At 35.6% G+C, this 27,344-nt stretch overlaps 1 protein-coding gene across 3 annotated transcripts in view; it reads left to right on the top strand.

The window, feature by feature from the left end:
- Positions 1 to 27,344, top strand: part of SUGCT (succinyl-CoA:glutarate-CoA transferase) — a 719,374-nt gene that overhangs the window by 326,346 nt on the left and 365,684 nt on the right. The gene's annotated exons all lie outside the window — the stretch shown is intronic.

Genomic DNA, 27,344 nt, shown 5'->3' with positions numbered 1-27,344 from the left:
CTTAATTGCTACCCTGTGTTAATAGCCTCCACAAAAAGCTTCAGCCCATATCTTTAAGCACTTTAGTAAAATACACCCATGACTTCTCCTGTGCCATTTTTATGTGTACGTTTTTCACTGTTTTATTTGGTATCTCTAGCCTTCCTGAAAACTGTTGACTTTTCAGTTAAGTAATATCTGTAATTTCCTTATTTTTTATTTTCTCATGTTTAATTTCTAACATCTGTGTCACCTTCCTTGGCCTTTCCCCCTTTCCTAAATCCTCAATTTTATTCCTCCCTCCTTCCTTTTTTGGCCTACCCCATCTTTCTGCCCCTACTCTGCTTTTCACACTTTGAACTGTTTTAAAATTAAACAATAAATGGGTATTATGTAGTACAGTCTTAATTGGATTTCACTTATTTGCATGAAGGCTTTATTGAGCACAAGTTTTCTTAGAGAACAGGGAGGATTTTTATCAGTGGTTACCTATGTAATACAGTTTAGAAGGCATGGAAGGAAACTTTATTCCATGAAAGATAATTCTTCCTTACACATAGTTTGCTGATTTCAGAGGTTTTACAGTTAAAGATTTTGTGGGGGAGTGGGGGTGGGTTAAAAGTCTGTATACTCTTAAGTTTCAAACAGCGCAGGGAGGGTTAAAGCTTGAACTCTGATTCCTTAGTGTAAATACATTTTCCCAGATCTTTGCCTCAGTTTAGATTTTAATGTGGAGAAAACAGAGGAATCTTCCAAACACTGGCTGCCTAAGGTAAGTGAAGAGGGACAAAATGAGAAGCTGAGAGCAGTTAGGAGCCCCAGAGATGAAGATCCCCTTCCTGACACATTTGCCAAGGGCTGAGAGGTTATGGAAGTGTCTTTTAAATCCGATGAATTCCACCTTTCCCTCAACCTGGCAACCATCCACTCTCCCATATCTACATATTTTTAATATACATAGAGAAACTTATTGTTTTCACCCTCTGAAACTTTTTGAGTTGGTTTAATATTCTTTTTTCCATATGATCACATTTTAAAATCTCTTCTGCCAACTTTTTTTTCTGACTTCTATTAATGTCTTATGAGGCTGCATTTCATAAGCTTTATATATATCCTCAACCTACATATTTAGTTTATTGTAACCTCCTCCCAACCCCTCATAATTCTTTGAATCATATCATGGCATTCACTGTAGAGGGGCTAATTTGGATAAATGGATCTGATGTTTGGTGAGGGTCACATTTGTTTTCTTATGCATTCCTTGGCAGTGCTGCCATTATCAGCTAATAGATGGTCCCTTGTAAAATGTCTATATTTTATGTGGTACATTTTCTGAATGTTGGTTATTTGGAGATAGATTTAAGTGGCTGTGTTTTGTTACTATAAAATCAGCCTGGAGGGTAAAAGAAAGAAAGAAACACAGCTCTGGAAAGCATCCCTTTGGCTTAGAGAATGCAAAGGGAACCACTGCAACTCCAGGCAATCTCCTCGTGACCAAGGCTTTTTCCACCCTGTTAGGAGAATTCTTTGTGACTGAGAATCAAATGATGTCTAAAGACTTAAAAGTGAGTCAGGATGGAATGGAATGTCATCTCAGTTTTTTTTTTTTTCCAAGAGGGCTATAAACCATTCCACACTACCTTTTAGGAGGAAGAATTAGGTGGTGGTTGTGGGATATTTATATGTTTGTATACGGAGGGGATGATGGTGATGGGAGGGAGTCCAGTAAACTCTATTTCCCTGGATAAAACATTTAATACCCTCGTTTCTCCTTTGGAACTTAATGTGTATTTTTAGATTTATAGAATGTTAGAGTCCTAAACACTTGGGGAGCTGGATAGAAGTTTGGATATCATCAAATTTAACCCCTTCCTAAATGTGAGAACTTAGAATTAATAGTATCACGGGCCAAAGATCCCTTGAAACGTGGTGGAAGACTCCACAAGTCAATGCTAAAGGCCTTCTTTTTTGGGAGGGGGAAGGTACAGCTCTCCATACTTTTCTGGCTGACCTTATTTCGCTCTTGACTTTGGAAATGGATGGAGAATCTGGAGTTTGACTCAGTCAAATCTGGTTTGCTCCTCGGACTCCCTGACTCATCCCTGTCCTGCCCAATTTCCTGCTTGCCTTTGGGTCAGACTGAGTTCTGCTCTGTACTTTGCCCACTTGGGTTCTATTCTTATCTCCTCTTAGCTTTGGCTCTCCAGCATGGACTTTCCTTGAGTCTTTGATCTTGCATCAACTGATGTTTCTAGTAAGGGCCGACACCACCTCTCTCCCAGTGCTGACAGATGACATCCCTGCTGAGTCCTGATTTCCACCAGCTGTTTAGCGTTCTGGATCATTCCCTGTTGACCAGCTGCTTCTGGCCATCCTCACCTGGACAATCTGCAGTAGTTTTGGCATGTTGCTCACTGCTTCCATTGGCTGACGGTACCTACCTTAGTTCTAGTTTGTCATGTTTTTCCCAGTTCACACAGCTCGTTGATGAGGCTCAGATTGCTATCTTCTGATTATCAATGTCTTTTCCATAGCACTCACGGAATAATTGCTTATTCTCCTTTTCTCTAACTACACATTTTATGTTTACAATATTCCTGGCTAGGAAAAGAAACTAAGTGAACAGTGTCTCTCTCTCTCTCTCTCTCTCTGTCTTTCTCTCTCTGTCACACATACACAGAATCATATGTACACAACTTAAATCTCTAAATTTATAAATTTACATTTTCCTTTTTAAATGATTTTTCTTTCCTCTATTGTGAATTGTTTTTCTTTTCTCATTTGCTAACTTTGGAAAGAGAAAAAATCCAGACATTGGAATGTCTGAGTTTATTTAAGTCTCAGTACTCTGTTCAATTTAATGAACGGAAACAAAAAAGGAACATCAAAATGCTGGCCTGGATCTTTGTGGCTCCAGGATTGGCCCTTTTTGGTGGCCATTGATAGATAATGTATTTGAAAAATAGGAGTAATTGTTGGTTTCAACTTACTTTTTAAACACATCAAAATATACAAATATATTCTAAAACACAGAAATTTGGAATTATGAGAAAGTGAGAGAAATTGTGAAAAACAATTGTATATAATTTAACATTCTGTTATCTAAAATAAAGGATAAAATGGGTCTCTGAATGCACACTAACAAGCACAGGTTGTTTACTTAAATGGTTACATTTCTTAGACTAAAAAAAGTACTAAAATACTAAATATAAAATTAAAATAATAATATTTAAAATAAAAATTTTAAACTGTATATAAGTTATAGAGTTAAGCATCTGACCAAATATGAAATCAATGTACTTGCCTATATAATCCAAAATGTAATGAAGAAGAGATTCTATGCATGGTTAACAGCAGCAATGAAATACAACATATCTAGGGATAACAGTAACAAGATGTGTATGGGGCTTACATACAAAAAACCTATACAACTTTCTTGGCTAGGAAGACTAAATATTGTAGTGAAGATGTAAAATTTTCTCATATTAACTTTCACAAAATTCAAAACACCATTTCAAGAGGATTATCTTCAGAATTTAACAAATTCTAAAGTTTATCTTCAAGTATACATGAAATTGTTTTTTAAGTACTGGAGATAACAATCCCTGCTACATGGTAGAACAATTCTAATGTTAAAGCAACATAAATAAATTGAAAATATAAGGTGGGAAATATATTTCCAAGAATAACTGCAGATAATAGTAGTTATTTTACAGACTATTAAAATAGGTCAGTAAAAAATTATAACAACCTCAATGTATTAACTTGAAATACTTCACAAAAACTGAAAACGTAAGGTCAAATTCATGTATGAAAAGTATTGTCTTACTAGAAATTAAATATAACCAAATAAAATGGCTGAAACATGTTTTTCTCTTTTTAATCATTCACATGCTTATAAAAATGAATAATAATTAGTATTGCGTAAGGCATAGTAAGACATACAGGTTCATTCCCTGCTGTGCAAAAAGCAATTGTTCAATAGGCATATAGAGCCTTAAAGTGTCATTCTTAGTGACTCGATAATTCTATTTTGAAATATTCATTCTTGGAGTCCTACGTAAATGTCTTTAGAGGAATCAAGATAAAGACAATGATAAGTACACAATTGCAGAGTTGTTCACAATCATGAAATAGTGCAAAGCACATACACATCTGGCATTAGAGAAACAAATAAAAGCTTACTTTGGAATATTCTGTATTCACTAAAAATTAAATTTGCCACAGATTTTTTTTTACTGCATGGGAAATGCTTATTACATCAGACTAATTTAAAGGCATAATTATAAACTATGCTAGCAACGGCATAAAGGAATAGCACCAAAGAAGGAAGTAAAGCTAATATTAACCGTGGTTGTCTCTCCATAGAATTATAGGTAATTGTTTCACATCTTTATATTTCCCACTGTTTTCCACGTTTTTAATGTGAACATCTCAGTAATCAATGAATTGATGAAGTTAACAAATAGCTTTGGAATATACATCCATTTTTAAGAGAGCAAACCACATAATGCCAATAATAATAATAATAATAATAATAAAAACCTCAGGGATCTGACATAGCTGATGAGCACTATCAGCAGTTTTATTTGTAGCCTTTTGTCGTTGAGAGCCCATAATGGCACAGAACATGGAGGTCAAAATATAGGTAAGAAATGCCTTCTGTTATTGATTTATGGAAATGCCTTCTGTTATTACTTCATGTTCTTGACTTTCACTTTGCGTGAATATCAATGTCACATGTATCTGAGTATTTTCTAGCTTTATGTTACTCAGGAGAAATGGCTAAATTCTTATAATAATGTGTTATACAATTGACTTCTTTTCAGTTGTAGTTTTCTTCCTTACAAATGCATTGAGAAAGTTGTATATTTTTCTTTCTTTGATTTTTCTATGGGAAGGAAAGTATAAACTCAGTAAGAGGGAAAAGAACCATGTTTCTTGTTTGTGTATTACAAAATGTTTCATTTTTCAGCGGGAGAGTGAATGTTCTGATGAAACACAGTCCACCAATGACTTCTGCCATAAGTAGCTGAATCCACTAACAATTTATGCATGCTTTTTGTGGTTGTTTACTGTATTGTTCAATAAATCTTACATACTTATTTTAACAGTAATCATATGAAGCATCTTAAAGCAACATGCACATGCAAAAGCTGTACATTTGAGAAATGTCAATCATTTTCTGATAGTTGGTTACGTCATTTTTACTAAATATATCACTTTATCCCAATAGCAATAGTAGTTGGATGTGATATTTGATTGAAATATTATTTTTCAGTGCATTAAAGTTAAAAGTTAAGATTGCATTTAGTATACTCTCTTAAGTAGCCTTTATTTTTCCCACTCCATGTTTCTAAGCCTAAGGTGTTTCTGAGTCTGAAAGGTTCCTTCTATCGGTTAGCAGCAGGGACTGAGTTTTTGATAGTACTTTTGACCCCCTCCCAAAAGTCCTCTGAAAGTTAGAAGAGTGTGGCTGTGATCCACAAATGCACTAGGAGGAGCAGAAAAAAAAAATGGTGGCATGATTTAACCAGGGACAAGTAATTGTTTTCTAATTTGCCAGCTCAGTTTGAGTTACATGTTTGAATGCAAATAACCCCCTTGGGGCATATCCAAAAAGAAATTAATTTAGGAACTCACTCAGAGATATTATTGCAAATGGTCTAGTTTTATAATTTGGTGCATGGAGTCCAAGGGTGGCCAATCAGGTAAGTAAGAGTCCTTGGGTGGCTGACAGGGTGGATAAAAACCTAACTTTTACTTGAGTTATAATGATTAAATATAAAATTTCTGTCTCATATTTCTCCCCCATTCTTTTACCATTTCCCCTTCTCTCTCTCTCTCTCTCAGCTACTATTATGTTTGGTAGGCCACCTGGAGGAAAATCGTGCCCGCTTCTCCCCCTTTCCCTATGTCAAGCTATAGTTTAGCTGGTAACATAAAACAATCAAGGAATGTTTAATTAATGTCAGGGATACCCATGTTATGCTGAAAAATATAAATTATTTAGTTTACTTAATTACTAAATGACACAGTTAATAGAAGATTTGAGAAGATTCAGAAACAGCATAGAGTAGTATGTTAGGGTTTGCCTAGAAGCAAAACGAATCTGGGGTCTTGGGTACCATTAATTTTTTAGGGAGAGGATTCCAAGAAATGGTATTGAGTGTGGGGGGCAGAGGGGCAGGGAAGTGAGGCAGATAAACAGTTTGCCATTTTGGGTAGCTGGGGCTCAGTCATGTTGGGAACAGTCTAAAAACTGTGTGTACATACTTTGGAATCATGTAACCAGAGGGTGTGGATGTTAGGGCATTTATCCCCCAACTACTATCCTCCAGTGTTTGATGGTTTCCCCTGGAGGTGCCATCCAGCACACTCGCATAGTTTTGGGAAAAGCCACATGCAAAGAAGAGGTGCAGGCGTTTGGAAAGGAAAGCTGTCAGCAGCATGGAACTGTTTATACTTCCAGTAAACAATAGACAACCCAGACCAGCTCAGGTTGGTCAGGGGATGTGGGATGGGGCATCTGTAGCCTCTACAGCTCTGAGTGTCAGAAGACAAGAAAGGCTAAATGCAATCATGGTAGCATTGAAGCTTGAATCAAACTGCTCAGCTTTCAATACTTGCCCTGTCCTATTAAGACATTAGTTATGTGACTTCTGTGTTTCAGAATTTTTTCATCTATAAATTGGGGATAATGAGCTTATAATAGTAATTCCTACCTTTAAAATTGTCGAGAGAATTAAATGTGTGAATACAGTAGAGGGCCTGGCACATGGCAAGCACTTGATAAGTACTGCATATTGTAGGGGTCTGCCAGGGCAGCAGCATAGTGTGATGGTAGTTAACTTGTCTTGAGTAACAGAGTTCACTTAATGAAGTCTAAGTTTTCACTCTTTTTGGAAGCTATGTGCCACGTTGACTTGCATTGGGTGCCCATTACTAAATCACCTTTTAAACAAAACCTTAGCAGTTCCTAAACCTTATTTCTCCTGTGCCTTCATTGTAAAGTACATTTTTTATTCACTCTGTTTAAAATAAAATCATCTTTGTTTAAACCAACATGATTGCTGTCTCCGCTAGCTTCTTGTTTTTCACGAATCTGACCAACATGACATCATCCAAGTCCTTGTTTGGGTTCAGCAATAGACACCATCCTCACTACCTGAGGTTGAAACTGAAAGCTCTGGTTGTATTATTTGACTGCCTTCAAATTCACACGTTTGTGTCATTATGCAAACTGCATTTCTCCGTCTTGTTCACGAAGATATTTTGAATGACCTTGTTAGTACCTTCGGTGAAATCCAGGAATACTTTGTCCATAGTATATCCCTCATATACCTGTTTAAAACCAAGCAAAATAGAAAATGAGATTGGCTTGGCATTATTTGCTTTAAGGAAACCATATTGGTGACTAATTCTTACTATTTCCTTTTCTAAACTTCAAAAGAGTACTTTACAATCTTTCATTCAATGAGTATGTATTGAGCTTGAACTCTGTGAAGCATCATTTCGAATCCCAGGATTTTTCCAAGAATTAACATCAAATTTACAAAATCCAGTTTCCACATCTTCAAAATGAGGCAATATGAGGCATATTACAGGATTGTTACTATGATTCAGTAAGAAATATGTGAAAGCACCTAACAGTGTCAGAGCAGAGAGGTGCTCACTACTAAGTCAGTTTCCTTTCCCATGTTCAGAGAGAGTGAACCCAAATAATTGATCTATAAATAAGTCTATCAAATTATCTATCAATCCATCAATTGATTGTTTCATTCATCCATCCATCCTAAAATTCATCCACCCTTTATTGCTCACCTCCTCTTTTACTGAGGTGGTATAGCAGGGGCTCCTACTGTCTCAGTTCTAATCCTGGCTCTTGCTAACTCTGTCATGTTGGTAAATCATTTAAATGTCTCTATGCTTCAGGCCCCTCATATGTAAAATGGGGATGATAGTAGTACTTATGTTATAGGGATTAAATGTCTATGTCTATGTATATGTCTGTGTCTATGTCTATGTCTATGTCTATGTCTATGTAAAGTACTTAAAACAGTGCCTGACACATAGTATATGCTATAACAATATCAGCTGTCAAATGTCAGGCTCTGTGTCAAGGCTATGTGGAACAGGGAACAAGTGAGGCTGTTTCCTGCCCCACAGTGCTTACAGTTAGTGGAGCACCACATACTCTCTATTAAGCCATGAGACTGCTTTAATTATCTGCCATTTTTTTAAAAAGATTTGGAAACCGTTGAGGAAAAAAAAATGATGATGAGGGAAAAAATTTCTTTACAAATTGTTTTTGGAGTTCTCTTAATTTATATGCATAGTTAGATGTAATCATATGCACATAACAATTGTGAGTTCTTTTTTTGCATTTGCTTAACGTTCTTTGTGTATATGGTATCAAGTATTTTGTGTACATTGGTTGTATTTTTTACTTCAATTGGCTCATATACTACCCTGTTGTATAAATATTTCATAGTATACTAAGGGATTTTGATTTTTTTTGGCATTTAAAATTTTTAGTGTTATTAGAATTTTATTGTCATGAGAATATTATTATATTGAATATTACTGTACAAATGGAATGATTCAATCAAACTGAATGAAAAGATTTATAGTTCTCATTCTTTTTTTTTTTTTTTGAGACAGTCTCACTCTGTTGCCAAGGCTGGAGTGCAATGGCACAGTCTTGCCTACTGCAACCTCTGCCTCTCAGGTTCAAGTGATTCTCCTGCCTCAGCCTCCTCAGTAGTCCCTGTACTTGGAGTCCTCCTGGGACAGGTGTGAGCCACTGCGCCCAGCCAAATGTCGGCTTTTAATATCACAAACAACATTTAAACTAGTTTTTGCAAATGAGAGCACTCATCTTAGCTTTAATGTGTTTATTCTTCAATTAATATAGAGAAACAGTATTTGAGATAAATGACTTCCACGTTTCTCATAATAATGCTATATGTATAGGAAAGATAACATCCTCAAGGCCAATTTTATTGGATTTTATTATCATATTATACATTCATATTTATAAAATATTTGAATTATTTGAGTGATAGTTCTGTAAATAGAGATATCATCTTTAGGAGTCATTTAAAGGAAATGAGTAATTTAAAGGAAACAAGACTAGTCTGGGTGGAGTTAGGGAGGGTGGACAGAGAGCAGCAAGACTGGGGAGTTGGGAGTCTTATTTAGAGATTTCCAAAAGTGACTTCTTTCTGAATGTAGTAGTATTTCCTGGAAGAGCACTTCCTGTACTGTATACATGCAAAAGCGGGTTGGATTACCTCTCTTCAGGGTTCCTTGGGTGGAATGACATTGTCGGCAAAATTTATTCTACCTTTGGAATCTTTTGGAATAAAAAATAACCTTTTCTATCCTATGCCTCTTTTCTGTATACCATTTTCATGTTGGTGTATTGTGTACAGTAAGAAAATAATGTTCCCATTCCTAAGACTGATTTATGCATGGAAGGCAGCAAATGAGAAAATGGGTAAATGTAAAATAGTAAATTTTTATGCTTCACTTGAAAATTTCTTTATTTTAATAAGTTTAAATTAAATTCAGTGGGGACATATTAAAAATAGGGTTTCAAAACAGAAAAATCAAAGAGAAGTTGTAGGCTTGTATATTCTGGCGTGTTGCTTTCCATTACCATATACTTGAATTTAGATTATGTTTGATATGTTGCTTAGAGTCTGAATGTGCAGTTGAAGTGACTTTAGCTTGATTATTAATCTTTCCAGTATGTCAATAGAGAACAAATAGATTTTAGGGCAAGAAGTCTGACAACAGCATCCCCAACAAATTATTGTTTGGGCTTTTTTTTCCCCCACCTTTAGGAGAGAGGTTCTTGCTGTGTTGCCCAGGCTGGAGGGCAGAGGTGTAGTCATAGCTCACTGCAGCCTCAAACTCTTGGGCTCAAGGGATCCTCCTGCCTAAGCCTCCTGAGTCATTGGTACTACAGGCATTACAGGCATACGCCACCATGCCTGGCTAATTTTTTTAATTTTTTTTCCAGAGACAGGGTCTTGCTTTGTTGCCTAGCTTTGTCTTGAACCCCTGGCCTCAAGTGATCTTCCCTCCTCAGCCTCCCAAAGCACTGGAATTATGGGCATGAGCCACCATGTCTGGCCTCCTAATTTCTATCTAGTACTTACTACCTGTGCCAGGCACAAAAATAAGACTTTAATTTACATCACATATATTTTATTTAAACTTCACGAAACTTGCGCGAGGTAGGAATCATCATTATGTGCTTTTATTGATGATGAAACTAAGGCTTAAAGACTTAAGATACTGTAAGGTCATGATGGAGACAAATCCTGGCTCGCCTATTTAAAGATGTATTGCTGGGTTTTTTAAAGGTGTATTTAACAAATAAATATTGTATATATTTAAGGGGTGCAGTGTTGTGATTTGATATACATATGCATTTTGAAGTAATCACCACAATCAAGCTAATATACACATTTTTCACTGCAGCAGGTTAGCACTGTTTTTGTGTGTGTAGTTAACTGAAGATCTAAGCTTTTGGCAAATTTCAAGTACAGAATAAAGTATCGTTAACTGCAGTCACGTTGTTTACTATATCTCCAGAACGTATTTGTCCTCATAACAGAAACTTTGTACCCCTTGAGCAACATATCCCTCTCCCATAATCAAATCTAATATTAATCTAATCCATGTTAATATACCATATAATGTCAAATCAAATCGATTCGATATATATATGGAATTCCACATATATGTGAGGTCATATAGTATTTGTCTTTCTGTGTCTGACTTATTTAACTTTATATATTGTCCTCTGGGTTCATCTGTGTTTCAGCAAATGACAGAATTTCTTTATTGTTTATGACTGAATGATAGTCCACTGTGTGTGTGTATGTACCTATATATATACACACACATATATATGTTTGTGCACCTTATTTTCTTTATCCATTTATCCACTGATGGACAATTGCTTAGGTTGTTTTCATATCTTGGATTTTGTTAAGCATGCTGAAATGAACATGAGAGTGAAGATATCTCTTTGAGATACCGGTTCATATCTTTTGGGTATATAATCATGTACCACATAACAGTGTTTCAATCAATGACAGTCTGAATGTAGCATAGCGGTCCCATAAGATTATAATAATGAATTTTTATTGTTCCTTTTCTTTGTTTAGATATGTTTAGACACAATATTCATACAATAACATGCTGTACAGGTTTGTAGCCTAGCAGCAATAGACTATAGCTTATAGCCTAGGTGTGTGGTAGGCTGTTCCATCTAGGTTTGTGTAAGTACACTCCATGTACGTGTTCTTATATGATGAATTACTTAGCAATGCATTTCTGTATTAAGTGATGTATGACTGTATACCTAGAAGTGAGATGGCTGAGTTACAAAGTAGTTCTATTTCTAATTTTTGAGAGCTTCCCTGTTTGTCAAAATGGCTGTACCAATTTACATTCCCACCAACAGTGAGAAGAGTTCCCTTTTCTCTATGTCCCTGCCACACTTGTTATTTTTTTCTGATAGCAGTCATTATAACAGATTTGAGGTGATATCTCCCTGTGACTATGATTAATATTTCCCTGACATAGCGAAGTTGAGCACCTTTTTTTATATCTGTTGGTCGTTTGTACGTCTTCTTTTATGAAATGCCTATTTAAGTCCTTTGCTTGTTTTTACATTGGGTTATTTATTTATATTTGCTATGGAGATGTATTAGTTCCTTATATATTTTGGAAGATTATCCCTTAAATATATGGTTTGTAAATATTTTCTCTCATTCTGTACATCATCTCTTCACTCAATTGATTATTTTCTTTGCTGTACAGAGACTTTTTAGTTTGATATAATCTCATTTGTCTATTTTTGCTTTTGTTGCTAGTGCTTTTATGGCCATAATCTAAAAAATTGTTTCTCAGGCCAATATTAAGAAAGTTTCCCCCCGTCTTTTTCTATTAGTTATATGGTTTTATGTCTTATGTTTTAGTCTTTAATCCATTGTGAGTTGATTTTTGTGTACGGTGTCAGATACAAGTCGAATTTCTTTCTTCTGCCTGTGGATATATAGTTTTCTCACCACCATTTTTTGAAGAGATTATCTCTTCCCTATTCTATGTTCATGGCATCCCTGTGATGATCACTTCACTGTAGATGCATGGATTTATTTCTAGACTCTCTATTCTGTTCCATTGATTTATGTGTCTATTTTTATGCCATTACCACATTGTTTTGATTTTTTGTAGTTTTGTGATCTATTTTGAAATTGGGAAGTGAGATGCCTCCAGTTTTGCTTTTCCTGCTCAAGATTGCTTTGGCTATAGTCTTTCATAGTTCCATATAAGTACTTGGATTTCTTTTTCTATTTCTGTAAAGAATGCCGTTGACATTTTGATAGGGTTTATATTAAATCTGTAGATTACTTTGGATAAAATACTCATTTTATTGATATTATTTCTTCTAATCCATGAACATAGGGTGTATTTCTGTATCTTCTTTAATATTCTACATTAATGTTGTATAATTTTTAGTGTACACGTCTTTTAATTTTCTGGTTGATTTTTTTCCCTATTGTTTAATTTTATTTTTTGTTACTACTGTTCATATAACTGAGTAATGTATTGGAGAATAAGCTTCAGACCACAAAAGTGCCCGGAGAGGTAGTGATCTATAGATTGGTGGTGTGTTTAATTTATACACACATACATACACCCAGAGACACACACTCAAGAATGGCTAAATAAGAGTGAAAGAGTAAGAACAGAATATGCAATGAGCATATACTTCATGTAGACACATAGATATAATATGACCATTAAACATGGGGGCAGCATAATCAACATTTTTAAAAAAATCAAGTCTGGTGCAGTGGCCCATGCCTGTAATCCCAGCACTTTGGGAGGTTGAGGTGGGAGGATTGCTTGAAGCCAGGAGGATTGCTTGAAGCCAGGAAGGAGTTCGAGACCAGCCTAGGCAACATGACAAAACTCTGTCTTTACAAAAAATATAAAAATTAACTAGGCATGGTGGCGTGCACCTGTAGTCCCACCTGTTCGACAGGCTGAGCCGTGAGGATCACTTGATCCCAGGTGTTTCAGGCTGCAGTGAGCTATGATTGCACAATTGCACTGCAGCCTAGGTGACAGAGTGAGACCCTACCTCAAGAAAAGATATATATATTATATATATATAATATTTCCTATATGTGGTAGGATTAAGGTATTTATTATGAGATTATTATGTATATGATGTAGAATAAAGCAAATGAGAAATTGTGGGATATTCTAATTTTATCATTACCTATGTCCTTGAGAGCCAGAAGTATTCTAGAAGTTCTGCACATTAAAAACCACCATCAATAAAAACTTAAGGTAAATACAAAGCTGGTCTAATGTACTTAATATAAAAATCATCTACACATTTATAAGAAAATGATAACCCAATAGAAAATCATCAAAAAGATATAACCAGGGATTTTGTAAAATAAGATGTGTAAATAACTGTAAGCATTAGTAATCAGCGAGATGCCCCCTTTTTCCCTATAACACTTGGAAAATAATCAAATCAATGATAAAAATTATAATACTGAGTTTTGGTGAGAGAAACTGCTTATATAATGCATTTGACACTTACTCTTCTCATTGAGACCTTAAGTTACCCTGTTAAAAAGTGCAACTCTTCACAAAGGGCTTTATTTTTCTGCTTAACTTTTTTCCATAGCAGTTCCACAGATAATACAGATTTTATTCATTTATCTCTCTTTTTGGCAATCTTGGAGATGAGGACTTTTGTCTATTTTGTTCACTGCTGTAACCCTACACAATGCCTTGTATTTACTAGGAATTCAATGAAACTTGTTCTGTGAATAAATATTAAAATGTTTTAAAATGATACATATTTAAAAGATTTCCCTTTCCAAGAATGGATTGTAGTGAAATAAGATCATGTATAGAGCTGTATCTGCAATGATGTTTATTGAAGAAGTACTCAGAAATTTTAGGAAAATAAAATGTAAATATCACAGGTTAGCTCAAGTAACTTATGATAGACCCTTATAGTGAATATTCTTCAGCCATAGTAGGTAACTATTTCTGGACCAGAACATATGACTGGTAAGTTTAAAATGGTTACAAAACATTATGATCATTTTTTAATTTTATAAATATACATTTGTTACAGAATCATGGTATGGAGAAAAGAATAAAAAGTAAACATCCACATTTATACAAAAATGCTAAAATTATGCATAAACCAAAATTATTTCTATGTGGTAAGGTTATAGTTGATTTTATTTCTTCTTTTCTCTCTGTCGATATTTAAATATTTTTTCTTTAATAATTTGGTATTACTTTACCAGTAGTTCTTCACAAAGAGGTCCTAATTAAAAAGACTTATTTTTTAGTATAAGCAGCCTCTGGTGTGAGGTGTGACCAGACATCGGTAATGTGGGTAACTTTCCTATATTATGTTTCCATTGACACAGCTTAGGTTGTGTGGATGGTCATAGCAATTCTGGTCAGGCCAAACCATTGTAATATGTGATCCACATTTTATTCAGAATCTTTACAAAAAACAGTTTACGTCTGAACTGTGAATGATTAGTATGGACGAGAATTGTTAATGTGTTCATAATAACTGTGAATCTTAATACATTAACCTACATAACTGTTGTTTTTAAGAGCAAGTTATATGGAATGTGCTGAGCCATCTTGAGATTGAAAGCAGTGCCTAGATTCCTTGTTGGACTCTTACTCCATCTTTTGTGTGGCCTGCAAATTGACATGCAGACAATGGAGAGCTCATAAATGCTAGGGGGAGAAAAGATAACTTTAACCATAATTTATCAGTAATATGTAGAGATAATTCCTAAGAGGAAATAAGATCTGAGGAAATTACAGGAAATATTAAATCTGTGATTCTGTTTACGGTAGAAATGCCGACCAACAAATTCCAGCTGTTTCTCTGTGGGTTACAGAAGTGTCACAGGCCTGTTTATAGTTACTGAATTGTAGACTCGAGGCTGGATCTTACAGAGCCTTGTTGGTTTGATTTGGATTTACTCAGATTTGTCCAAAGGGACATTTCGTATAGGTAATGCATGTATGGAATGCACCCCTGTACCAAGTTTTTGTTCCTAAAAACTTCTTCTCTAGTGTCTTCCGCTTCCCTGCCAACAGTTTGCCTCCCCACAAATGTTAGTGTAGTTTTGTTTATTTAACACTTATATAGCACTTACTTGTACTGTGCACTGTTCTGAATACTTTCAAAGTGTTAATTCATTTAACTTATCATAATAAGCTTATGAGATAGGCACTATTTTTTAAACCAACACAAAAGCAAAAACCTTGAAGGACAAGAGTAATAATTTGTGGAATTAAAGTAGCTCCTATATGAAAAAGGTAATTAAAAGAGAAGCTATAGTCCAGGAGAAGAAATTTGTAATTTGTGTAACTGATAAAGGATTTATTTCTAGACTAGTACAAAATTCCTGTAAGTCCATAAGAAGACAGTTTCACTGAAAAAAAAAAAAAGAAAAAAAAAAGAAAAAAACAGGACAACCCTCAACATCTGATGACCCTTAGTCCCATGAAAAGATGCTTGATTTCTCCAACTGTGGGAACTATAAATAGCCATGAGATATACCATGCTCCCTCTATCGGACAATAGCAATAGTTGGTGAGAATATTGAGCATGGTAGAAGTAGTGAATGGCATCAATTACTTTAAAGTGCAATTGGGCAAAATCTAATACAGCTGAAAATGTGTCTAGTTTCTGACTGAGAGGCTCTGCTTCTTTCTCTGTCTACCCTTAGGAAATCACTGATAAGTAAATGATATTTACTGTTACTTTGCAGTGTGCTAAGCAATTTACAACTACTATAATTTCCTTAGAACAAATGAGAAAATTGGAGCTCAGAGAAATTAAGCAACTTGCCCATGGTCACAAAAGTAGATTAAGATTAAATGTCAGACTTATCTTCTCAATGAATTTTATTTATTGATTTATTGATTATCTTCTATATAAGGCAGCAGTGTGCAGTGAGATGGGCTATGGGCCTGGAATGTACAGACTTGAATGTGAGTATCTTAGTCCTTCAATTTTTCATATTCCAAATAGGAAGCATTTGTCTTTTCTCACAGCATTCTTGAAAGAATCAGTTCATGAAATCGTTGCCAATATTATGAGACATTTTGGAACCATTGGGTTGATCGGTGGTTAGTTGGAAAGAAGTCAGGGATGGGTAGAGCCCAGGCAACACTCCCAGTGCTCCCAAGTGGCCTTGGGGGCAGACAGTAGCTCAATTGCCAGTGGCCTAAGGGTGGTCCTACATCTTAGAGTTTGTTTGCATTTTTGTTAATATCTAATGAGTCTACCCTACTGAATGAACCTAGAGAAATACCAATTCAAGATCTCCTCCAGCTAAGAGATTTGAGCCTTCAGATCCAGACATTGCCCTATCTACTTCTCTAAGCCTCAGTTTCCTAAATCATGAAAATCATAAAACTCATGTCATAGGAGGACTAGAAATAGTATTTCTTGTGGTGCCTGGTACATAAAAGGCTTCAGTTAATGTAGCACTAAGATACTGTATTTTAAAAACCTACTGCCTTTTTAAGCCCTCTGTGGGACTGGTCTTTAGCACCACATCACTTACAGAGCTTTGTGTGGTCTACTTTCATGAACTTCACCACCAGAAGTCAAGCAGTAGAAGGTGGTGATTAACACATGAGCATTGGACCCAAGATAGAATTTCTGCTTGGTGCATAATGTTTACGTGAATTTAAAAGGTAACTTAAATCTTCTAAACCTTGATTTGCTTATCTTTAAAGTGAACATAATGATGGTATTAATACTTACCCCACGGGATGTTGGAAGAATTAAGTGAAATAATGTGTACTAGTAGCTTAGCACAGAGCCTTGCATTTACTAAATGCTTAATAAATGGTTCATTTTTAAAAAGTTAATCTTAATTAGTTAAGATTTTTATGAAGATCCTATTGATAATTGGGCTTGTGACTCTAACCCAAATCTATTCAAAGCTCATGTGTATTGTAGCACACTTCCTGTGTTTGTTTGAAGACTTCCAGTAACCTGACTGCCTGTGAATTTCCTATTATTAGTAATATTTTTAATATACATCAGACAATGACTTTGAAGGAATGTAGAAAACAATGGAATTTTATTTTTTTTCAAATATATGTGTCTGTCTATATATCTAGATAATATAGGTATATATATATCTATATACATTCTTTTTTTTTTTTTTTTGGAGACATGGTTTTTTTTTGGACCCAGGCTGGAATGTAGTGGCATGATCATGGCTCATTGTAGCCTCAGCCTCCCAAGCTCAAGTGATGCTCTCACCTCAGCCTCCCAAGTAGCTGGACCTACAGGCAGTCACCACCATGCCTAGCTAATTTTTCTATTTTTTGTAGAGAATGGATTTTGCCAGGCTAGCCTCAAACTCCTAAGCTCAAGGGATCCTCCTGCCTTGGCCTCCCAAAGTGCCAGAATTACAGGCATGAGCCACTGTGCCTGGTCTCATGTATACCTAATTTGTGGAGGGTTTTTGTCATGAAGGGATGTTGAGTTTTGTCAAATTTAGTCAAATGCTTTTTCTGCATCAAGTGAAATGATTATTCTGTTAGTGTGATGTATCAGGTTTATTGACATACATTAGGTTGAACCATCTTTGTATCCCTGGGATAATCGTTTTAATATGCTGTTGAACTCCATTTGCTAGTATTTTGTTGAGGACTTTTGCATCTATGGTCATCAGGGATATTGGCCTGTAATTTTCTTTTATTTTTGTGTTTTTGTCTGGTATTGGTATCAGAGTAATGCTGGCCTTGTAAAATGAGTTTGAAAGTATTCTTTCCTCTTCAGTTTTTGGAAGAGTTTGAGAATAATTGGTGTTTGTTCTTTAACCGTTTTGTAGAATTCAGCTGTGAAACCATCAGGTCCTAGGCTCTTCTTTGATGGCAGACTTTTTATTACTGATATTGTTTCATTATAATTCAATTATGGTAGGTTGAGTATATTTAGGAATGTATCTGTTTCTTCTAGGTTATCCAATATGCTGGCACATGATTGTTTGTAATAATCTCTCATGATCATTTGTATTTTGTGATGTCAGTTGTAATGTCTTTTTAAATGTTTTTGGATTTTATTTATTTGAGTCTTCTTCTTTAAAGAACTTGGACCCTTCAATGATTTGTTGAGTTTATCTTTTCAAAAGCCAATTCTTTGTTTTGTTGCTTTTTAATTTTTATTTTTTGTAGTTCCTATTCATTTATTTCTGCTCTGATTTTTAATATTTCCATTGATTTATAATTTTGGGGTTGGTCTGTTTTTGCTTTTTTAGTTCCATGAGGTGCATGATTAGATTGTTTATTGTTAATCTTTTTACTTTTTGATGTAGACACTTACTGCTATAAACTTCCCCTTAGTACTGCTTTTGCTGTGTTTCATAGATTTTGGTATGTTGTGTATCCATTTATATTCACGTCAAGAAATTTTATAATTTTTCTTTCATTTTTCTTCCTTCCTTTTTTTTTTTTTTAATTGAAGTGAAGTCTTGCACTGTTGTCCAGGCTAGAATGCAGTGGTATAATCACAGCTTACTATAACCTCAAACTCCTGGGCTAAAGCGCTCCTCCTGCCCCAGCCTCTTTGTACTATAAGCAAATTCTACAAATTCTACCACACCTGGCTAACTTTTTTTTTCTGTAGAAATAGGGTCTCAGTATGTTTCCCAGGCTGCTCTTAACTCTTGTTAAGGAGCATGTGCAGGAGCATGTTGTTTTATTTCCATTTGTGAATTTTCTAAAGTTTCCGCTATTACTGATATCTATTTTTATACTATTTTGGTCAGAAAAGATAGTTCATATGATTTCAATCTTTTTTTTTTTTTTTTTTTTTTGACACAGAGTTTCGCTGTTGTTGCCCAGGCTGGAGTGCAATGGCACGATCTCGGCTCACTGCAATCTCCACCACCCAGGTTCAAGTGATTCTTCTACCACAGCCTTCCAGGTAGCCAGGATTACAGGCATGTGCCACCACACCCAGCTGTTTTTTTTTTTTTTTTGTATTTTTAGTAGAGAAGGGATTTCACCGTGTTGGCCAGGCTGGTCTCGAACTCCTGACCACATGAGATCCACCTGCCTCAGCCTCCCAAAGTGCTGGGATTACAGGCGTGAGCCACCATGCCTGGCTGAATCTTAAATTTTTTAAGACTTGTTTTGTAGGCTAATATATGATCTGTCCTGGAGAATATTTTACATGTAGTAGAGAAGAATGTGTTGGATGGAATGTTCTACATATATATATTTCCATTTGGCCTAGATCATTATTAAGTCTAATGTTTCCTTGTTGATTTTCTGTCTAGATGATATGTTTATTTTTTAAAATGTCATATTAAAGTCTTTTACTACTATTGTATTGCTGTTAATCTCTCCTTTTAGAACTATTCATATTTACTTTATGTATTTAGGTGTTCTGATTTGGGTACATATGTATTTACAATTGTTATGTCCTCTTGCTGAAGTGACTCCATTATTATTATATAAGGTCCTTCTCTATTGTCTTTACAATTTTTGCATTAAAGCCTATTTTTTCTGAGTCTAGGAACTCTTGCTTTCTTTTGGTTTTCAGTTGTGTGCAATATATTTTTCCATTCCTTCACTTTTAGTCTGTGGGTATCCTTAAAGATGAAGGGAGTCTCTTGTAGTCAGCATACCAGAAGAGAAAGAAAAGAAAACCAACTGGTTTTTCTTTCCTTTTACTTTTATTTATTTATTTATTTTTAATTTATTCAACTACTCTGCTCTTTTTTTTTTTTTGGAAGAATTTAATCCAACAAATTCGATGTACTTACAGATAGGTATGGAGTTAATACTGCCATTTCAGTCATTGTTTTGTAGTTGTTTTGTAGATACTTTTACTTTTCTTTCTCTCTTGCTGTCTTCCTTTGTGGTTATTTGAATTTTTTTCTAGTAGTATGTTTTAATTTCTTGTTTTTTACTTTTTGTGTATTTTTTCTGTGTGAATACCATGAAGTTTACAAGAACTTATGATTTTTGTAATAGTTATAGCACGTAACAATAGTTATAGCACATTATTGTAGTTAATAACAATTTTTGATTGCAACAACAAAAAACTCTACATTTTCACTTCACTCCCTCTTCTCCACATGTTGAATTTTTGATGTCACAACATTCATCACATTACATTCCATATTCTTTAATGAATTATCATAGTTGTTATTGTTTTTAATAGTTTTATCTTTTAACCTTCATTCTAAAGATATAAGTAATTTACACACCATCATTACCATATGAGTATATTCTGAATTTGATTGTGTACTTACTTTTATCAGTGAGTTTTATACTTCAGATTTTTCATATTACTCACTCATGTCCTTTTCTTTCAGCTTGAAGAATGATCTTTAGCATTTCTGGTAAGGCAGGACGGATTTCCTTAGCTTTTATGTGTCTAGAAAACTCTTTATTTCTCCTTTATTTCTGAAGGATAACATGCTGGGTACAGTATTCCTGGTTGACGGTTATTTTCCTTCAATGTGTTAAATGTATCATCTCACTCTCTCCTGACCTGTAAATGTTTCTGTTGAGAAATCTTCTGCCAGGTGTATTGAAAGTTGCTTATATGTTAATTGCTTCTTTTCTCTTGTTGCTTTCAGTATTCTCTCTATGGTTTTGATATTTGACAGTTTGATTATAATATATATTTGGTTAGCCTGATTTTGATGAAATCTGTTTGGAGAACTTTGATTTTTCCATGAACAAATATTTATATCTTTCTCTAGGCTTGGGAGGTTTCCTGCTGTTATTTTTTTAAATGTGGTTGTACCCCTTTACCTTTCTCCACTCTCTTGAATGCCAACAACTGCTCTTTTAATGTGGTCTCATACCTCCATTAAGCATTCTTCATTTTTTTTTCTTTTTCTCCACTGCCCATATATTTTCAAATAATCTGACTTTGAATTCACAGATGTTTCTTCTACTTGGTTAATTCTTTTTTTAATGTTCTCTATTGCAGTTTTTTTTTTTGGGTGGGGTTCACTTCATTTTCAGCTCCAGGATTTGGGATTTTTAAAAATTATTTTAATTTCTCTGTTACATTTCTCTGATATTTGTTTCTCTGTATTTTCTTTAAGTTCACTGAGCTTCCTTAAAACTGCTATTTTGGGCCAGGTGTGGTGGCTCACACCTTTAATCCCAGCACTTTGGGAGGCCGAGGCAGGAGGATCACCTGAGGTCAAGAGATAGAGACCATCCTGGACAATATGGTGAAATCCCGTCTCTACTAAAAATACAAAAATTAGCTGGATGTGGTGGTGCATGCCTGTAGTCCCAGCTGCTCAGGAGGTTGAGGCAGGAGAATCATTTGAACCCAGGAGGTCGAGGTTGCAGTGGGCCAAGATCACACCACTGCATTCCAGCCTGGTGACAGAGCGAGACTCTGTCTCAAAAAACAAAACAAAAAACAAAAAACAAAAACAAACAACAGAACAAAACAAAACACACACACACACACACAAACTGCTATTTTGAATACTTTGTTATGCACTTCACTGATCTCTATCTCTTCAAGGTCAGTCCCCAGCACATTATTTTGTCCGTTTGGTGATGTCATGTTTCCCTGATTGTTCCTGATCCTTGTGGTTGTGTTTTGATCCTGTGAATTGAAGGAGATATTTGTTACAGTCCTCACCATCTGGTTATGCCTAGTAATGTTGCTCAACAGTAAACCTGTCCAGAAATCTTGAGCAGACCCTCTGTAGTGGTCCCAAAGCCCATGATCACTATAGCTATTGCAGCACTAGAAGGAGCTCTAAGCCCAGGACAACCATGGCCAGTGCCACCCAGGCTTGAGTTCCTTGACTTATACAGCTGGTACAGAAGCTGTCTGGAATCAATCTGAGGAAGACTCAATGAGAGCACCAGCTTTGTATGGAGGCTGTTCGTGGGTTCAAGCCTGGAAGACCTGTGGTCTGTGTTTCCTGCAGCATAATGTTGTTGGCTAGTTTCTCTTGTGTGGTACCTTCACTGGCCAGAATGCAGAGCAACCACCAAGGTTTGTATATTTGTTGCTATGAGCTCCAACCCTGTGCTTTGTTTCTAACTGAGCCTAGGTGGTCTAGCCCTGCTGGTACTCTCAAAATTTCTCATGAGATCTCGGAATGGTGGGGAACCTGAATATCTGCTTTGAGTTCCACTTTTCCCACTGCAGAAATTGTGAATGTAGGGCAATTCACAGTGTGTGGTACTGTTTTGGCTTGGGAGAGAAGTGACATGGCCAGAGAATTGTTCTTCTTACCATTTCATTACAGTTTTTCTCAGTTTTTTGGTGCAATAGGATGTCTCAGCCTCTCAAGTCCTTGAATATTCAGACTGGTACTTTTGCCTGATGTTAGTTACTAGTTGGATTTCTTTGTGGAGGAGTTCAGCTATACAATGCCTATTCCTTCATCTTGCTGCTGTCACTCTAAAAGAATGGATTTTTAAGGTCATTTGAATTCCTGAGATCTTATGACTCTGGAAAGTATAGGAAGTCCCTAAATTGAAACATGATGTTTTAAGCATTTTTATGTTAGTCAGTTTTTGAAATGTGAATTTTTTTTTCCCTAAGACATACTGCAAGATTTTCTGCAAGACATACAGAATTTAGGGACTGGTCTCAAAGAAAAATTAAGAGGAGATGCTGTGCTATTCCATTTTAATCTAAGGATCTCAAATTGTCGTCCTTCTCTCAGTGTCTGGGTCTGATTAAACGTAGTCTTTCCAAGGTTTTAGGAGACAATTATGTACCACATTAATTCAAACTAATGTCACTGAGAGACTCTTATTCTTTCCAAATCATCATATATTCACTCATTCAGCAAATATTGAGTGCCAATTATCTTCTAATTACTGTGTAAATGGCAGTCAAGTAACAGTCTGTTTTTAGTGTGAGAGAAGATAGTGGTACTGGGGAAGGAGACAGTCAAACAGACTTGAGATACACCTAACATTGGTGACTTTTTGGAAGGAGGAATATTGGAGGCAATATGTTTTTAACCAGATATTGCTATAGTCTGGGTGTGCAGAATCAAGGGCCAGGACTGTGATAGTTACAGTGTGAATGGAAGAGTAGTTGATTCTATAAGGCAATTGTATCTAAGTTGTAAGAAATGATGAAAAGGAAGGAGTTCCAGGTTTAGCCAAGGGTGTGAATTCTGGCAAGTGAGGAATCCTAGGTTTATGAAGGAAATGGAAATCATAAAATCTTCTGTGGTCATGATATCATGGGGATGCTAATGCATCTGAATGGAATTATCCTATGATACTTAGAAAAAGGGAACTAGGGAAAGAAAGGTCTGGGCTGGTAATATGGATTTGGGTGTCATCTGCATAGAGATGACAAGATGGCTTAGGTGAGTAAAAGAGAACAAAGAATATTGGGAGTGTCAGAAAAAAGCACAAATGTCCAAAGCAGTATTTAGAGAACCAAGGGAGGGCCGGGTGTGGTGGCTCATGCCTGTAATTCCAGCACTTTGGGAGGCCAAGGCAGGAGGATCACCTGAGGTCAGGAGTTTGAGACCAGTCTGGCAAACATGGTGAAACCTGTCTCTACTAAAAATACAAAAATTAGCCAGGCATGGTGGTGGGCACCTGTAATACCAGCTATCTGGGAGTCTGAGGCTGGAGAATTGCTTGAACCTGGGAGGTCGAGGTTGCAGTGAGCCGAGATTGCACCACTGAACTCCAGCCTGGATGATAGAGCAAAACTCTGTTTCCAAAAATAAATAAATAAATAAATAAATAAATAAATAAATAAATAAATAAAAATCTAGGAAACCAAGGGAGAATGGTGTCACAAGACCTCCAGGTAGAATAGTTAACATCATCAAATACTACATAGTGATGTAGTATGACAACCATGAAAAGAATATTGGATTTGACAAATGATCACTGGAGACCTTTAGAGACTGGGTAAGAAAAGGCATTCATGACCAAACCAGATTTCAGAGGCTCGGGAGTGATGGTGGATTGAAAACAGATATATAAGAGTAATTAAAAGGGTTGGGAATGTCTAGAAAACAATTTTTTTTTCAAATGGGAACTTGTTTTTGTTATTGATAATAATATGGAAGATACTACTAATGAGCAGATTTTGGATGCATCAGAGGCAAAGCGTATGTTGCCTCCTGTCAAGTTTCTCATCTACATCAGCCATACAACTCTAGTCTCACTTACATCAGCCCATTGTCTGCATCAGTGCTGAGTAGGTCAGTCCCCTGCCTAAAGACCTCTCTGGGTTCCTTGTTGCAAGAAGAAATCCAATATTCTTAGCATAGCAGACAAGTTGCTTTGCATTCTGGTTCTAAACTCTCTGTCACATTTCATCTTCTGCCACTTGGGGCACGGGAGATTTCAGATTCTTTCCAAGTTAGATCTTTGTATATATTGCTCTCTCTACCTGGAAGAGCCTTACTCTCATCTTTCATATGTCTAATTCTAACTTGTCTTTCAACACTTGGCTCAAATATCGCGTTGTTTTTGAACCCTTTCCTGCCTCCGTGGGTCCAGTGCAAGTCTCCCTCTTTGTTGCTTCAACCATAAGTTGTTTCTTCGTATCTTTGTTTCAGCATCCTGCATTGTAATTCATCTATTTTCATAGCTGTGTTCTCCATTAGCCTATATGAACTCTTAACACAGGGACGGTCTTTTTTATTGCAATCTCCATGGCAGATGCAAAACAAACTCTTGCTAAAAGCATCGGGAATGAATGTGTATCAATGTAATAATATATACTGAGGTATATACGATAGAAGTGAAGAAGCATATTATTAGTGCAAAAAATGAACAGTTTCACCTCTGCTCCTTCATTTTTTAGCTGTGACCATATATAATGAATAAAATATGTGAAGCTATGCATTCTGAATGTATTCTGCTACAGTCATTATGTGTTAGAATGTGGTTTTGGAGTTAAGCAGTCTCAGCTTGAAACATGACATCTGACTCTAAAAGCTGTATGAATTTGAGCAAGTTAATTTCTCTGAACCTGAGTTTCCTATTGGTCAAATGAGGATGGTACTGTATAGTGTGGTTGTGAAGATAAAATTGACAAAATATAGACTAAACAATTTAATAACCAGCATTTCGTTGTCACTAATGTCACAATTATTTCCAGCTCTCACCTTCATGACTGAGATCTCTTGTTAGTTTCTCTCTGGTCTTGTATTTGTCTCATTTGCAACTTTAATTCATTTTATAAAGAGAAGAATGTTTCATTTCTTAAGTGGAATGTTGATGTTAGGAAATTTAACATCAGCTGTGCTTCACCTATCTAAATGATACCATTTGATTCATAATACTCATTCCCAGTATTAAGTGAATTTACAAAAATCTAGAATGAAATATATGTGTTGATTTAGTAAGTTGCCAATTAAATTTGAATTGTTTGTGAGTCTCCAAATAATTTCCCAGTGAAGGCCCTAGCTTCACTTGCTAAGCTGGATCTGAGGACACTCTTTTTGTCTTATCTTCTGAAATCTATTGCCCTGAGTGATTTAGATCAGCTTTTAAAATTTTTTTTAGCAGAATTTTTGTGGTTAATAAAAACATGTGCTTACAGCTTTTTGCATAAAGGATTCCACATCCGATTTAGATCAAGAGATAGATTTTTAGAAAAAAAATGATGGATATGTCCTCTGAGAGCAGTGGAATGCAACGATGTTCTGTCTCTCTCTGATTGAGTTCATGGCATTTCAGAACCCTTCCACACCCACACCCACGCAAAGACGCAAACAGTGGTCACAACTGCAGCTCCTGCAGTCTCATTTCAAGAGTGCATCCATTGTTTTCCATAACATGAAATAAATCCCTTTCTTTTGCCCAGTGGTGAAAAGCTTATATAAATACTAAAACTTCAACTATTCCCCTGAGTTTTCTGTTGGCTAACCTGCAGCCATGGGTTGTTTGGATATTGACATGCGTTTTCTGTGTAGATCTTTCAGGCCACTTTGGAGAGTCCAGTGGTGATAAATTCTGTTGTCTTGAAAATTTATCAGGCTAACTGTTTTAACACTCCATTTATGAAAACTTAAGTAATTGACACCCTATTCGAAAAGGCTGCAGGTTCAAAGTATCTCTTTTATTCTTTCAGCATATATCATTCTGATGATATTTATCTATATATATTTTAGGAGGCCTTGGCCAGGAGATGACTGGAACAGTCATTGAAAAGAAAGTAAGAATGTAAAGAATTGATTAGAGCCCAAACATTTAACCTTGCATTGTTATTCTTATGAAAGATTTTTTAAAACTATATTTAGAAGTGAAGTATTTTATTGTATACCAAATAGGGGTAGTTAACATTAGTGGGCTGAAATTAAAATGTATAATAAAAAATCCTTATCCATCAAATTGGAGAGAAAATGGAAGGCATATACTTAAAAACAAAAATCAATACTTGGTGTATAGTGGGCAATCAGTAAATGAATGTGTGGATAGGATTGATTAGATTCCTAGTGAAATGTAATACTACCTTTATAAAAAATATTTATTATATCCTTAAGTAAAAACTTATATGATTGAACATCATTGTTCATATAGTAGCCTTATTTTGGAACATATATTTATTCCATTTTTTTCTTTTTATTTCTTGTTTTTCATTTCTTCTCTTATATAGCAATCAATGAAGTGTCCTTCAGTATTGAAATTATTCTTTTTTTTTGTTTGTTTGTTTTTTTGAGATGGAGTTTTGCTCTTGTTGTCCAGGCCTGGAGTGCGATGGTGCAACCTCACTCACTGCAACGTCTGTCTCCTGGGTTCAAGGGATTCTCTTGCCTCTGCCTCCTAAGTAGCTGGGATTACAGGCACCCGCCACCATGCCTGGCTAAATTTTTGTATTTTTAGTAGAGACAGGGTTTCACCATTTTGGTCAGGCTGGTCTCGAACTCCTGACCTCAGGTGATCCACCCACCTTGGCCTCCCAAAGTGCTGAGATTACAGGTGTGAGCCACCACGCCCAGCCGAAACTATTTCTATGCTTTTTTTCTTTTTTTGAATGGTGAAAGAAGTAAATTTAATACATTTTCCTCTGGAGTCTGCAGATTTGAAGCTAATTCTAGCTATGTACAGGAGAACTGAAGGGAAGTCCATGAATACTCTACTGTTGTTTCACTAGCCCTTTCATATTAGTAAAACATTTTAGTCTACTTTGGCTAATATTTTAAAAATGTCTCTTTGGTTACCTAGATTATTAATTAATTAATTAAAACAGGTTCGATATTTTAATAATAATTCTGAAATTCTTCATACCTTAGAAACTAATTGTGTTGTGGTGT

The sequence above is a fragment of the Pan paniscus genome, chromosome 6 (assembly GCF_029289425.2).
Source record: "Pan paniscus chromosome 6, NHGRI_mPanPan1-v2.0_pri, whole genome shotgun sequence".
In the NCBI taxonomy this organism is placed as follows: domain Eukaryota; kingdom Metazoa; phylum Chordata; class Mammalia; order Primates; family Hominidae; genus Pan; species Pan paniscus.
This window is presented reverse-complemented; position numbering and strand designations above follow the sequence as displayed.